This window comes from Pristiophorus japonicus, unplaced genomic scaffold (assembly GCF_044704955.1).
Source record: "Pristiophorus japonicus isolate sPriJap1 unplaced genomic scaffold, sPriJap1.hap1 HAP1_SCAFFOLD_288, whole genome shotgun sequence".
NCBI lineage: Eukaryota > Metazoa > Chordata > Chondrichthyes > Pristiophoridae > Pristiophorus > Pristiophorus japonicus.
Genome location: NW_027252646.1, coordinates 258,195 through 270,996, shown reverse-complemented (window position 1 = coordinate 270,996; position 12,802 = coordinate 258,195). Strand labels below are relative to the sequence as shown.

The window sequence follows — 12,802 nt, the reverse complement described above, 5'->3', positions numbered from 1 at the left end:
CTCAACGAAGGCTTCCCAAATCATCACCCTCAACAAATCCCTCAACAAGACCAACGGCAGCCATTACCGTGTGAAGGTTGGTGATCCGTTACTCGTCGCCAGTGAGTGATGTTCAGAATAAATCCACAGGACTGTATTGCAAGCTCAAACTGTGGTGACCTTGTGCTCTTTATTCAGGCTCCAGGGTGGGGAAGCAGTATGGTGAGTCACCTTATATACCTGCTTGTCCCAGGGTGTACAGGTGACCATTGGGTCTCCCACAGGTGTGCCCCCTAGTGGCAAGTCTTACATATTGGTGACGTTTACATGTGTACACAACAATCACGACCCGTTCCACATCTTTTTATTCCTCTCTCACTTTCCCGCTATCTCGCTTTCCCCGTCTCTCACTCATTCCCCTCTCCCCCTTTCCCCTCCCTCGCCTCACCCTCTTCCCGTCCCACTCTCTCCCCTTCCGACTCTGCCTTTCCACTCTCCCTCTCCCTCCTCCTTCTCCGCTCCCTTTCCTCCCCTCCCTCCTCTCTCTCTCTCCTTTCCCTTTCCTTTCAGATTCTCCCCTTCTCCCTCTCTCCCCTTCCCCTTTCTCTATCCCCTTCCTCGCTCTCTCACTCCTTCCCCTCTCTCTCTCACTCCTTCCCCATCACTCCTCTTAACATCTCTTTCACCTTCCCCCCCCTCTCTCTCCCCTTCCTACTCTTGCCCCTCCCCTCTCTTGCTCTCCCCTTCCCCGTCTCTTTCCCCTTCCCACTCTTTCCCCTCCCCCTCTTGCTCTCCCCTTCCCCCTCTCTCTCTCCCCTTCCCCTCTCGCTCACTCCTTCCCCTCTCCCTTTTCATTTTCTCCCCTCCTCTCTCTCTCCTCCCTCTCCTTCTCCCTCCCCTCCACAGTCTCCACTCCCCTCCATCCTCCCTTTCATTCCTTCGCTCTCGCTCTCCACTTTCCCATCAGACTCTCCCCCTCCCCATCTCTCCAATCCCCCCCCTCTCTTCCCTTCTCCCTCTCTCTCCCCTTCCCCCGCTACACCCTCCCCCCTCGAGGGACCGAGTGAGAAGGTGAGAGACAGAAAGAAAGAGACAGAGCCAGAGTGTGACTGAGTTGCCTTGGGATGTTTTACGACGTGAAAGACCCGATATATCGATGTTGAGAGGCGAATATTGAAGAGACGGAGGCAGGTGTCTGGGGGATGAGACACAATCTGAGCGTTTCACTGACCCCTCCTCATTCTTCAAACACACAGCACTAACTGGGGAATGACCCACAGCCCAGGGCAGGTGGTTCAATAGCTCAGGGGTTAGAGCACTGGTCTAGTAAACCAGGGGTTGTGGGTTCAAATCTCACTGGGCCCTACTCAAAATTAGCTCAGTATTTAAATTCACTGTCAATTAACAAGGGCATTTATTATAAATATCCCATTCCCCTCTGGATGACTCCTTCTCCCGACTTTTCCAACTTCCAAGCACTAATCTCTCTCACAGAGCCGACACAGACACGATGGGCCGAATGGCCCTCCTTGTGTGCTGTAAGATTCTGTCAATGTTCGGGGATGAATCACCGAGAATGATTATTCGGGCCCCACCTCCTTGTTAACAATAGTAAGATGTAAACAGGAGCTGGTGTTACAGGTGGCTCCATAGCTCAGGGGTTAGAGCACTGGTCTTGTAAACCAGGGGTCGTGGGTTCAAATCTCACTGGTGCCTACTCAATTTTGGCTTCTGTTACTGAATTGACCGTCAATCGACGACAGGCCGACACCATCAACAGGAACCGCTCACTCCGCACTTTATAATCTGCCCACAGCACTTTCACTTCCCACCCCCAGTCTGTATCCCACCTTTTCCACATCCAGTCTCAGAGACACCGATATATCATCGACTCATAGAAACTTACAGCAGGGAAGGAGACCATTTCGGCCCATTGTGTCCGCACCAGCCGACCAAGAGCTATCTGCTGGGCAGGGCCACATAGTCCGCATGTCCCAGACACGAGACTCCCAAAGCAAGCGCTCTCCTCGGAACTCCTTCACGGCAAGCGAGCCAAAGGTGGGCAGAGGGAACAACCTCAAAGCCTTCCTGATAAAGTGCAACATCCCCACTGACACCTGGGAGTCCCAGGCCAAAGACCAGTCCGTCCGGTGTGGAGGAAGTGCATCCGGGAGGGCGCTGAGCACCTCGAGTCTCGTCGCCGAGAGCGTGCAGAAACCAAGCGCAGGCAGCGGAAGGAGCGTGCGGCAAACCTGTCCCACCCTCCCCTTCCCTCAACGTCTATCTGTCCCACCTGTGACAGGGACTGTGGTTCCCGTATTGGGCTGTTCAGTCACCTAAGGACTCATGTTAAGAGTGGAAGCAAGTCTTCCTCAATTCCGAGGGACTGCCTATGATGATGATATGATCCCAGCCTGATCCCACTTTCCAGCTCTCGGTGCGTAGCCCTGTAGCTTACGGCACTTCAAGTGCACATCCAAGTACCTTTTAAATGTGGTGAGGGTTTCTGCCTCTACCACCCTTTCAGGCCGTGAGTTCCAGACTCCCACCACCCTCTGGGTGAAGGAATGGAGGTCTCCCCTCAGCCTCCTCTGTTCCAAAGAAAACAACCCCAGCCGATCCAATCTTTCCTCGTGGCTAAAATTCTCCAGTCCCGCCAACATCCTGGTAAATCTCCTCTGCACCCTCTCCAGTGCAATCACATCCTTCCTGTGATATCCTGACATTTCCCAGTTCCTGCCTTCGCTGGTTTTAGGCTCAAGATGCGGCAATGTACACAAGATGATCCAGTTGGGATTTTCCACAAATAATGAATCCCACGGCCACATCTGTTTGACCCTCGGAGGGCACTCTGTAAATTCACCAAATTTATTAAATGCACACCTTACCCCCGCCCTGTGGTTACGCTCGAACTGTACACAACACTGGTTAGGCCACAGCTGGAGTACTGCGTGCAGTTCTGGTCACCACATTACAGGAAGGATGTGATTGCACTGGAGAGGGTGCAGAGGAGATTTACCAGGATGTTGCCGGGACTGGAAAACTTTAGCCATGAGGAAAGATTGGATAGGCTGGGGTTGTTTTCCTGGGAACAGAGGAGGCTGAGGGAAGATTTAATTGAGGTGTATAAAATTATGAGGGGCCTGGATAGAGTGGATAGGAAGGACCTATTTCCCCTTCGCAGAGGGGGTCAATAACCAGAGGGCACAGATTTAAAGTAATTGGGGGGAGGTTTAGAGGGGATTTGAGGGGAAATGTCTTCACCCAGAGGGTGGTGGGGGTCTGGAACTCACGGCCTGAAAGGGTGGTAGAGGCAGAAACCCTCAGCACATTTAAAAAGTACTTGGATGTACACTTGAAGTGTCGTAACCTACAGGGCTACGGACCGAGAGCTGGAAAGTGGGATTAGGCTGGGTAGCTCTTGGTCGGCCGGTGCGGACACGATGGGCCGGAATGTCCTCCTTCCATGCTGTAAATGTTTATGATTCTCTGATTCTCTCTCTCACTCCTTCCCACATTCTACCCGACGTAAACTAGAGGTGATCCAAAACTCGGCTGCCCCATGTCATAACTCGCACCCAGTCCCACTCACCCATCACCCCATGTGCTCACTGCCCCCGTGTCCTAACTCACACCGAGTCCCGCTCACCCATCACCCCCTGTGCTCGCTGACCCCGTGTCCTAACTCACACCGAGTCCCACTCACCCATCACCCCCTGTTCACTGCCCCGTGTCCTAACTTGCACCGAGTCCCACTCACCCATCACCCCCTGTTCACTGCCCCGTGTCCTAACTCACACCGAGTCCCGCTCACCCATCACCCCCTGTGCTCACTGCCCCCCGTGTCCTAACTCGCACTCAGTCCCGCTCACCCATCACCCCTTGTGCTCATTGCCCCGTGTCCTAACTCGCACCGAGTCCCACTCACCCATCACCCGCTGTGCTCACTGCCCCCGTGTCCTAACTCGCACCGAGTCCCACTCACCCATCACCCCCTGTGCTCACTGCCCCGTGTCCTAACTTACACCGTGTCCCACTCACCCATCACCCACTGTGCTCACTGACCCTGTGTCCTAACTCACACCGAGTCCCGCTCACCCATCGCCCCCTGTGCTCGCTGCCCCCGTGTCCTAACTCGCACCGAGTCCCGCTCACCCATCACCCCCTGTGCTCGCTGCCCCGTGTCCTACCTCACACCGAGTCCCACTCACCCATCACCCCCTGTGCTCACTGCCCCGTGTCCTAACTCGCACCGAGTCCCACTCACCCATCACCCACTGTGCTCACTGCCCCCGTGTCCTAACTCGCACAGAGTCCCACTCACCCATCACCCACTGTGCTCACTGCCCCCGTGTCCTAACTCGCACCGAGTCCCACTCACCCATCACCCCCTGTGCTCACTGACCTGTGTCCAAACTCGCACCCAGTCCCACTCACCCATCACCCCCTGTGCTCGCTGACCTACATTGGCTCCCGGTTAAGCAACGCCTCGATTTCAAAATTCTCATCCTTGTTTACAAATCCCTCCATGGCCCCTACACCCCTCCCTATCTCTGTAACCTCCTCAAGCCCCTACACCCCTCCCGATCTCTGTAACCTCCTCCAGCCCCACAACCCCCCGAGATGTCTGCACTCCTCTAATTCTGCCCTCCTGACCATCCCTGATTATAATCGCTCCACCATCGATGGCCGTGCCTTCTGTTGCCTGGGCCCCAAGCTCTGGAACTCCCTCCTTAAACCTCTCCGCCTCTCTACCTCTCTTTCCTCCTTCAAGACATTCCTTAAAACCGACCTCTTCACCTGCGCTAATTTCTACTTTTGTGGCTCGGTGTCAAATTTTTATCCCATAATCCTCCTGTGGAGCACCTTGGGACGTTTCACTACGTTAAAGGCGCTATATAAATATACATTATTGTTGGTGTTCCCTCTGTCTCTCCTCTTCCCCGTCTCTCTCTCACTCCTTCCCCTCACTCTCCCCTTCCCTCTCTCTCACTCCTTCCCCTCACTCTCCCCTTCCCTCTCTCTCACTCCTTCCCCTCACTCTCCCCGTCTCTCTCTCTCACTCCTTCCCCTCACTCTACCCTTCCCTCTCTCTCACTCCATCCCCTCACTCTCCCCTTCCCTCTCTCTCACTCCTTCCCCTCACTCTTCCCTTCCCTCTCTCTCACTCCATCCCCTCACTCTCCCCTTTCCTCTCTCTCACTCCTTCCCCTCACTCTCCCCTTCCCTCTCTCTCACTCCTTCCCCTCACTCTCCCCTTCCCTCTCTCTCATTCCTTCCTCTCATTCTCCCCTTCCCTCTCTCCCACTCCTTCCCCTCACTCTCCCCTTCCTTCTCTCTCACACCTTCCCTTCACTCTCCCCTTCCCTCTTTCTCACTCCTTCCCCTCACTCTCCCCTTCCCTCTCTCTCACTCTTCCCCTCACTCTCCCCTTCCCTCTCTCTCACTCCTTCCCCCACTCTCTGCTTCTCTCTCTCTCACTCCTTCCCCTCACTCTCCCCTTCCCTCTCTCTCACTCCTTTCCCTCACTCTCCCTTTCCTTCTCTATCACTCCTTTCCTTCACTCACCTCTTCCCTCTCTCTCACTCCTTCCCCTCACTCTCCCCTTCCCTCTCTCTCACTCCTTCCCCTCACTCTCCCCTTCCCTCTCTCTCACTCCTTCCTCTCACTCTCCCCTTCCCTCTCTCTCACTCCTTCCCCTCACTCTCCCCTTCCCTCTCTCTCACTCCTTCCCCTCACTCGCCTCTTCCCTCTCTCTCACTCCTTCCTCTCATTCTCCCCTTCCCTCTCTTTCACTCCTTCACCTCACTCTCCCCTTCCCTCTCTCTTCCTCGAATAGACCCCACCTAGTGGACTATCGATGTAATAACAACTACTGACACGCTCCTCTCTCTCTCCATCTCTCTGTCTCTCTCTCTCTCTCGCCTTGCCCCCTCACTCACTCCTTCCCTCTCCCTGTTCCTTTCCCCCACTTTCTCCCCTTCCCACTCTCCGTTCCTCTCTCTCTACTCACTCCTCAATCTCTCCCCTCCCTCTCTCTCTCTCTCTCTCTCCTTTCCTTCTGACTTTCCCCTTCCCCCTCTCTAACTCCTTCCGGCTCAAGAGACAGTGAGCGACAGAGAGAAAGTGATAGAGAGACAGAGAGAGAGACTGAAAAAGAGAGAGAAACAGAGAGAGAGTGAGTGAGAGAGAGAGAGAGAGAGGCAGAGAGACAAAGTGATTGAGAGACAGAGAGAGAGTGAGAAAGAAAGACAGAGAGAGAGAGAGACTGAGAAAGATACACAGAGGCACAGAGAGACTGAGAGAGAGACTGAGAGATTGAGGCAGAGTGTGACTGAGTGGCCTTGGGATGTTTTACTACGTGAAAGACCCGATATATCGATGTTGAGAGGCGTATATTGAAGAGACGGAGGCAGGAGTCTGGGGGATGAGACACAATCTGAGCGTTTCACTGACCCCTCCTCATTCTTCAAACACACAGCACTAACTGGGGAATGACCCACAGCCCAGGGCAGGTGGCAGCATAGCTCAGGTGTTAGAGCACTGGTCCAGTAAACCAAGGGTTGTGAGTTCAAATCTCACTAGAGCCTATCCAAGATTAGCTCAGTATCTAATTTCATAAAGTTCATTAAAAAGGACTTTATTTATTAATATTACACAGCTCTGAGTCCAATCATGAAACAACAAGCTCCCCTCTTATTTCACTTTCTCTGCATCCAAATCTCTCTCTGCCTTCCTCATTCAACAGCTTTTCCCGCTATCTCACTTTCCCCGTCCCTCACTCCATCCCTTCCCCCTCTCTCTCACTTCTTCCGACATTCTCCCCAATGTCAACTGGAGGTGATCCAAAACCTGGCTGCCCCCGTGTCCTACCTCACACCCAGTCCCGCTCACCCATCACCCCCTGTGCTCACTGCCCCCGTGTCCTAACTCACACCCAGTCCCGCTCACCCATCACCCCCTGTGCTCACTGCCCCCGTGTCCTACCTCACACCCAGTCCCGCTCACCCATCACCCCCTGTGCTCACTGCCCCCGTGTCCTAACTCACACCGAGTCCCGCTCACCCATCACCCCCTGTGCTCACTGCCCCCGTGTCCTAACTCACACCGAGTCCCGCTCACCCATCACCCCCTGTGCTCACTGCCCCCGTGTCCTAACTCACACCGAGTCCCACTCACCCATCACCCCCTGTGCTCGCTGCCCCGTGTCCTAACTCACACCAAGACCCGCTCACCCATCACCCCCTGTGCTCGCTGCCCCCGTGTCCTAACTCACACCAAGTCCCGCTCACCCATCACCCCCTGTGCTCGCTGCCCCCGTGTCCTACTCACACCAAGTCCCGCTCACCCATCACCCCCTGTGCTCGCTGCCCCCGTCTCCTAACTTGCACTGAGTCCTGCTCACCCATCACCCCCTGTGCTCGCTGATCCACATTGGCTCCCGGTTAAGCAACGCCTCGATTTCAAAATTCTCATCCTTGTTTACAAATCCCTCCATGGCCCTCGCCCCACCCTATCTCTGTAATCTCCTCCAGCCCCTACACTCCTCCCTATCTCTGTAACCTCCTCCAGCACTACACCCCTCCCTATCTCTGTAACCTCCTCCAGCACTACACCCCTCCCTATCTCTGTAACCTCCTCCAGCCCCTACACCCCTCCCTATCTCTGTAACCTCCTCCAGCCCCTACACCCCTCCCTATCTCTGTAATTCCCTCCAGCCCCACAACCCCCCGAGATGTCTGCACTCCTCTAATTCTGCCCTCCTGACCATCCCTGATTGTAATCGCTCCACCATCGGTGGCCGTGCCTTCTGTTGCCTGGGCCCCAAGCTCTGGAACACCCTCCCTAAACCTCTCCGCCTCTCTACCTCTCTTTCCTCCTTCAAGACTCTCCTTAAAACCGACCTCTTCACCTGCGCTAATTTCTACTTTTGTGGCTCGGTGTCAAATTTTTATCCGATAATCCTCCTGTGGAGCACCTTGGGACGTTTCACTACGTTAAAGGCGCTATATAAATATACATTATTGTTGGTGTTCCCTCTGTCTCTCCTCTTCCCCGTCTCTCTCTCACTCCTTCCCCTCACTCTCCCCTTCCCTCTCTCTCACTCCTTCCCCTCACTCTCCCCTTCCCTCTCTCTCACTCCTTCCCCTCACTCTCCCCTTCCCTCTCTCTCACTCCTTCCCCTCACTCTCCCCTTCCCCGTCTCTCTCTCACTCCTTCCCCCACTCTCCCCTTCCCTCTCTCTCACTCCATCCCCTCACTCTCCCCTTCCCGCTCTCTCACTCCTTCCCCTCACTCTCCCCTTCCCTCTCTCTCATTCCTTTATCTCACTCTCCTCTCCCCTCTCTCTCACTCCTTCCCCTCACTCTCCCCTTGCTTCTCTCTCACTCCTTTCCTTCACTCACCTCTTCCCTCTCTCTGGCAGAAGTCTGGGGGATGAGACACAATCTGAGCGTTTCACTGACCCCTCCTCATTCTTCAAACACACAGCACTAACTGGGGAATGACCCACAGCCCAGGGCAGGTGGCTCCATAGCTCAGGGGTTAGAGCACTGGTCTAGTAAACCAGGGGTCGTGAGTTCAAATCTCACTGGTGCCTACTCAAAATTAGCTCAGTGTTTCAATGCAGTGTCAATTAACAAGGGCTTTAATTATAAATATTAACAACTCTGAGACTGACTCTGGAACAACAGGCTCCCCTCACAACCTTCTCTCGATCTCTGCCTGACATGTATTACATCTTTTTTCTGCTATCTCGCTTTTCCCGTCTCTCACATTCCCATCTCTCACCCTCTTCCGTCCCCCACTCTCCCCTGCCCTCTCTCCCCTCCCCTCCCTCCTCTCTCTTTTCCCTTTTATTTCAGATTCTCCCATTCTCCCTCTCTCTCCCCTTCCTTTCTCTCTCTCCTCTGTCTCCTCCCTCTCTCCTCTTCCCTTCTCTCTCTCCCCTTCCCCTCCCTCTCTCGCCTTCCCCTCCCTCTCTCGCCTTCCATCTCTTTCTCTCCCCTTCCGCTCTCTCCTTTTCCCCTCTCTCACTCCTTTCCTCTCGCTCTATCTCTCTCCTTCCCCCTCTCTCTGTCCCCTCCCTCTCTTTCCCCTCCCCCTCTCTCTCTCCCCTTCCGCTCTCTCTTCCTCCCTGTCTCCCATTTCCAACTCTCTCTCACTCCTTCCTACCTCTCTCCCTTTCCCACTATCTCGCTTTCCCCGTCTCTCACTGTGATATATTCACAGAGCACAGCACACACAGCTCCTAACAAGGCAGGCAGCTCTCTCGGAAGCCTCTGGAAATCTGCCTGGTTCAGTTTAATTATTAACTCTGCAGTTGCAGTACACAATATGTCCACATCCACAGTGTGGAGCTACAAACATTACAAGCTTACAGACATTACACTCACTCATTCCCCTCTCCAACCCTCTCCCCTCACTGTTTCTCCTTCCCCCTCTCTCCGCTTTTCACTCTCCGCTTCCCTCTCCTTCCTCCCTCTCTTTCGTCCCCTCCCAGCCCTTCCTCCTCTCTCTCTCTCTCTTTTTTCCATTTCTTTTCAGATTTCCCCCTTCTCCCTCTCTCTCCCCTTCACCACCCGCTTTTTCCCCTTCCCCCTCTATCACTCCTTCCCCCTCTCTCTCACTCCTTCCACTCTCTCTTTCCCCTTCCCCTCTCTTTCCCACTCCTTCCCCTCTCTATCTCTCCCCTTCCCCTCCCGCTCTTTCACATTCCCAACTTTCTCTTTTCCCTTCCCCTCTCTTTCCCTCTCCTTCCCCACTCTCTCTCTCCCCTGCCCCTCTCTCGCTCTCTACTTCCCCTCTCTCCCCTTCCCTCTCTACTTTCATTCTCTCACTCCTTCCCCTCTCTCTTCTTCCTCCTCTATCTTCCCTCTCTCTCCCCTTCCCCTTCCCTCCCTCCCCTCCTCTCTCTCTCTCTCTCTTCTCCCTTCCTTTTCAGATTCCCCCCTTCTCCCTGGTGTGAACGGTTTTGATCCTGGCCCAATTGCTAGACGGATGTTTCTAATCGCCCTCACCTTACGAAAGTTCTGTACCCGGGGATTATTATTCAGAGTGTAAATGGAATGAGTTACAGACAGGAAAGCCTCGGTGAAACACCGTTACTGATATTTATTAGGTCTAACGTACACTGGGTAAAACATGCACTACTAAACGCAATCACTGTCTGTGTGGAGATTAATATCCAGGTTACAAACAACATACACACAGTACGGAACTGAGGACCGGTCCCATGCAGTCATTCCCTTGTTGCTACGGTGGATTCGAACTCCACCCTGAACAACGAATTACCTCATCACACAAGCCCCTTCCCCTGGCTCAACCAAACAAAGCTCCCTCCCCAGAATCGCCCCGAAAAAGCTTCACTTCTGAGAAAGAACCCTGAGCCGTTACACCTCACCTGGGCCACCTCTGGTTACTGGCTTGGGACACCCGCGACCATGTTCACCAGCACACACACAGTCGCTCTCGATCGCTCAGCTCAGCCGTGGGAAGTCACTGCCCTGGAGGTCGTACCCCGTGAGGGGTACGTGGTTCTCAGTCTCAGCGCCTTCTTCTGTCGAACTGTGGCTTCCCCCTCTGGTACGTCTTCTTGTTCCGTCGATCTCGGTGGAGCGAGAGCGAGAGGGAGCACGAGAACGGTGGAAAAGTGACGATCTTTATCGGAGTCGAGCTACCCCTATCTGTCCCACCAAACTTTTGTTTCGAAGCGCTCCGCTGCTTAGTCAGTGATGGGCCATCATCAGACCCACGTGTGTTCTGTGATTGGACGAATGGCCCTGAGTCTGGGACATATCTCGCTCGGTGTGTTGGGAAAAAACTGGCTCCTCTTCACCTGGCCAGGCTGTGGGTTCATTGTTCAGCTTCCCGTCTGAGACTGGAGATGGGAAGTGCTTTCGCGTTCGAGTGGCTTTCTAATCTGGTCACTGGCTTCACGTGAACGGGTGCCTCAGGTTCCTGAGCCCCTTTGTCAGTGGCCCCCCCCTTCCTTTTGCTGGGACTGACGGGTGAACCTTTACATCCTGGGTTTTGTCACAGACAGCCGCCATGTGGTCTCCAGAGTTTTAAACAAACCAGCGTTTTCACGTACCTGCACAGGGAGATCCCATCACAGGGAAAATACCCTCAGAGACAAACCCTACAAAGTCCACGCAATATTCTCGACTGAGTCCATTCTTTAACCAGAGACTTTGCGATATCTTCACTCTCTCTCCCCTTCCCATCTCTCTCCCTCTCTTTCCCCTCCCCCTCTCTCTCTCCCCTTTCCCTCTCTTTCTCTCCCCTTCCCCCCTCTCCCCTTCCCTCTCTACATTCATTCCCTCTTCACACGTTCCCCTCTCTCTCCTTCCTCCTCTAACTTCCCTCTCTCTCCCCTCCCCCTCTTTCCACTACCCAATCTCTCCCCCTTCTCTCCGCTTACCCCATTGCCTTTTCACTCTCCCTTTCCCTCTCCCTTCCCCTCCGTCCGCTCTCTCGCTTTCTCTTCCCTTTCTTTTCAGATTCTCCACTTCTCCCTCTCTCTCCCCTTCCTTTCTCTCTCTGTCACTTCCCTCTCTCCCCTTCCCCTCTCTCTCACTCCTTCCCCTTCTCTCTCACTCCTTCCCCCACTCTCTCCCCTTCCCCTCTCTCTCACTCCTTTCCCCTTTCTCTCCCCTTCCCCTCTCTCTCGCTCCTTCCACCACTCTCTCCCCTTCCCCTCTCTCTCACTCCTTCCCCCTCGGTCTCCCCTTCCCCTCTCTCTCACTCCTTCCCCCCTCTCTCACTCCTTCCCCTATCTCTCTCCCCTCCCCCTCTCTCTCACTCCTTCCCTCTCTCTCTCACTCCTTCCCCCACTCTCTCCCCTTCCCCTCTCTCTCGCTCCTTCCACCACTCTCTCCCCTTCCGCTCTCTGTCACTCCTTCCCCCCTCTCTCTCCCCTCACCCTCTCTCTCACTCCTTCCCCCTCTCTCTCCCCTCCCCCTCTCTCTCACTCCTTCCCTCTCTCTCACTCCTTTCCCCTTTCTCTCCCCTTCCCCTCTCTCTCGCTCCTTCCCCCTATCTCTCTCCCCTTCCCCTCTCTCTCACTCCTTCCCCCTATCTCTCTCCCCTCCCCCTCTCTCTCACTCCTTTCCCCTCTCTCTCACTCCTTCCCCCACTCTCTCCCCTTCCCCTCTCTCTCACTCCTTCCCCCCTCTCTCTCCCCTCACCCTCTCTCTCACTCCTTCCCCCTCTCTCTCCCCTCCCCGTCTCTCTCCCCTTCTCCTCCCTCTCTCACTCCTTCCCCGTCTCTCTCACTCCTTCCACTCTCTCTTTTCCCTTCCCCTCTCTTTCCTGCTCCTTCCCCTGTCTTTCCCAAAACAGGTGGCTCCATAGCTCAGGGGTTAGAGCACTGATCTAGTAAACCAGGGGTCATGAGTTCAAATGTCACTGGGGCCTATTCACAATTAGTTCTATATTTAAATTTGCAGTCAATTAACAAGGGTTTTAATTATAAATATTAAAAAGCTCCGAGACCGACCCTGAAACAACAGGTTCTCATCTCTCTTACACTCTCTCTCTCTCCCTTCCCCATCACGACCCGTTCTACATCTTTTTACCCCTCACTGCCAGTCCTGCTATCTCGCTTTCCCCGTCTCTCACTCATTCCCCTCTCTCCCGTTCCACGACCCCCTCACTCTCTCTCCTTCCCCTCCCCGTTCTCACCCCCGCTCTCTCTCTTTCCCTTTCCTCACTCTCCCCTTCCCCTCTCACTCTCCCTCATTCCCCTCTCTCTCCTCTCTCCCCTTCCCTCTCTACTTTCATTCTCTCCCCACTCCTCCCCCCCCTCTCTCCCCTTCCCCTC

The 12,802-nt window shown here is 54.5% G+C and overlaps 3 non-coding genes across 3 annotated transcripts; all 3 read left to right on the top strand.

The window, feature by feature from the left end:
• The first annotated feature begins 1,622 nt into the window (after positions 1–1,622).
• On the top strand, positions 1,623–1,695 carry trnat-ugu (transfer RNA threonine (anticodon UGU)). Its single transcript has one exon. It is a non-coding gene; the product is annotated as a tRNA-Thr (tRNA).
• A 6,810-nt stretch (positions 1,696–8,505) lies between these two features.
• trnat-agu (transfer RNA threonine (anticodon AGU)) lies at positions 8,506–8,578 on the top strand. The gene has a single exon. It is a non-coding gene; the product is annotated as a tRNA-Thr (tRNA).
• A 3,745-nt stretch (positions 8,579–12,323) lies between these two features.
• On the top strand, positions 12,324–12,396 carry trnat-agu (transfer RNA threonine (anticodon AGU)). Its single transcript has one exon. It is a non-coding gene; the product is annotated as a tRNA-Thr (tRNA).
• Positions 12,397–12,802: the final 406 nt, after the last annotated feature.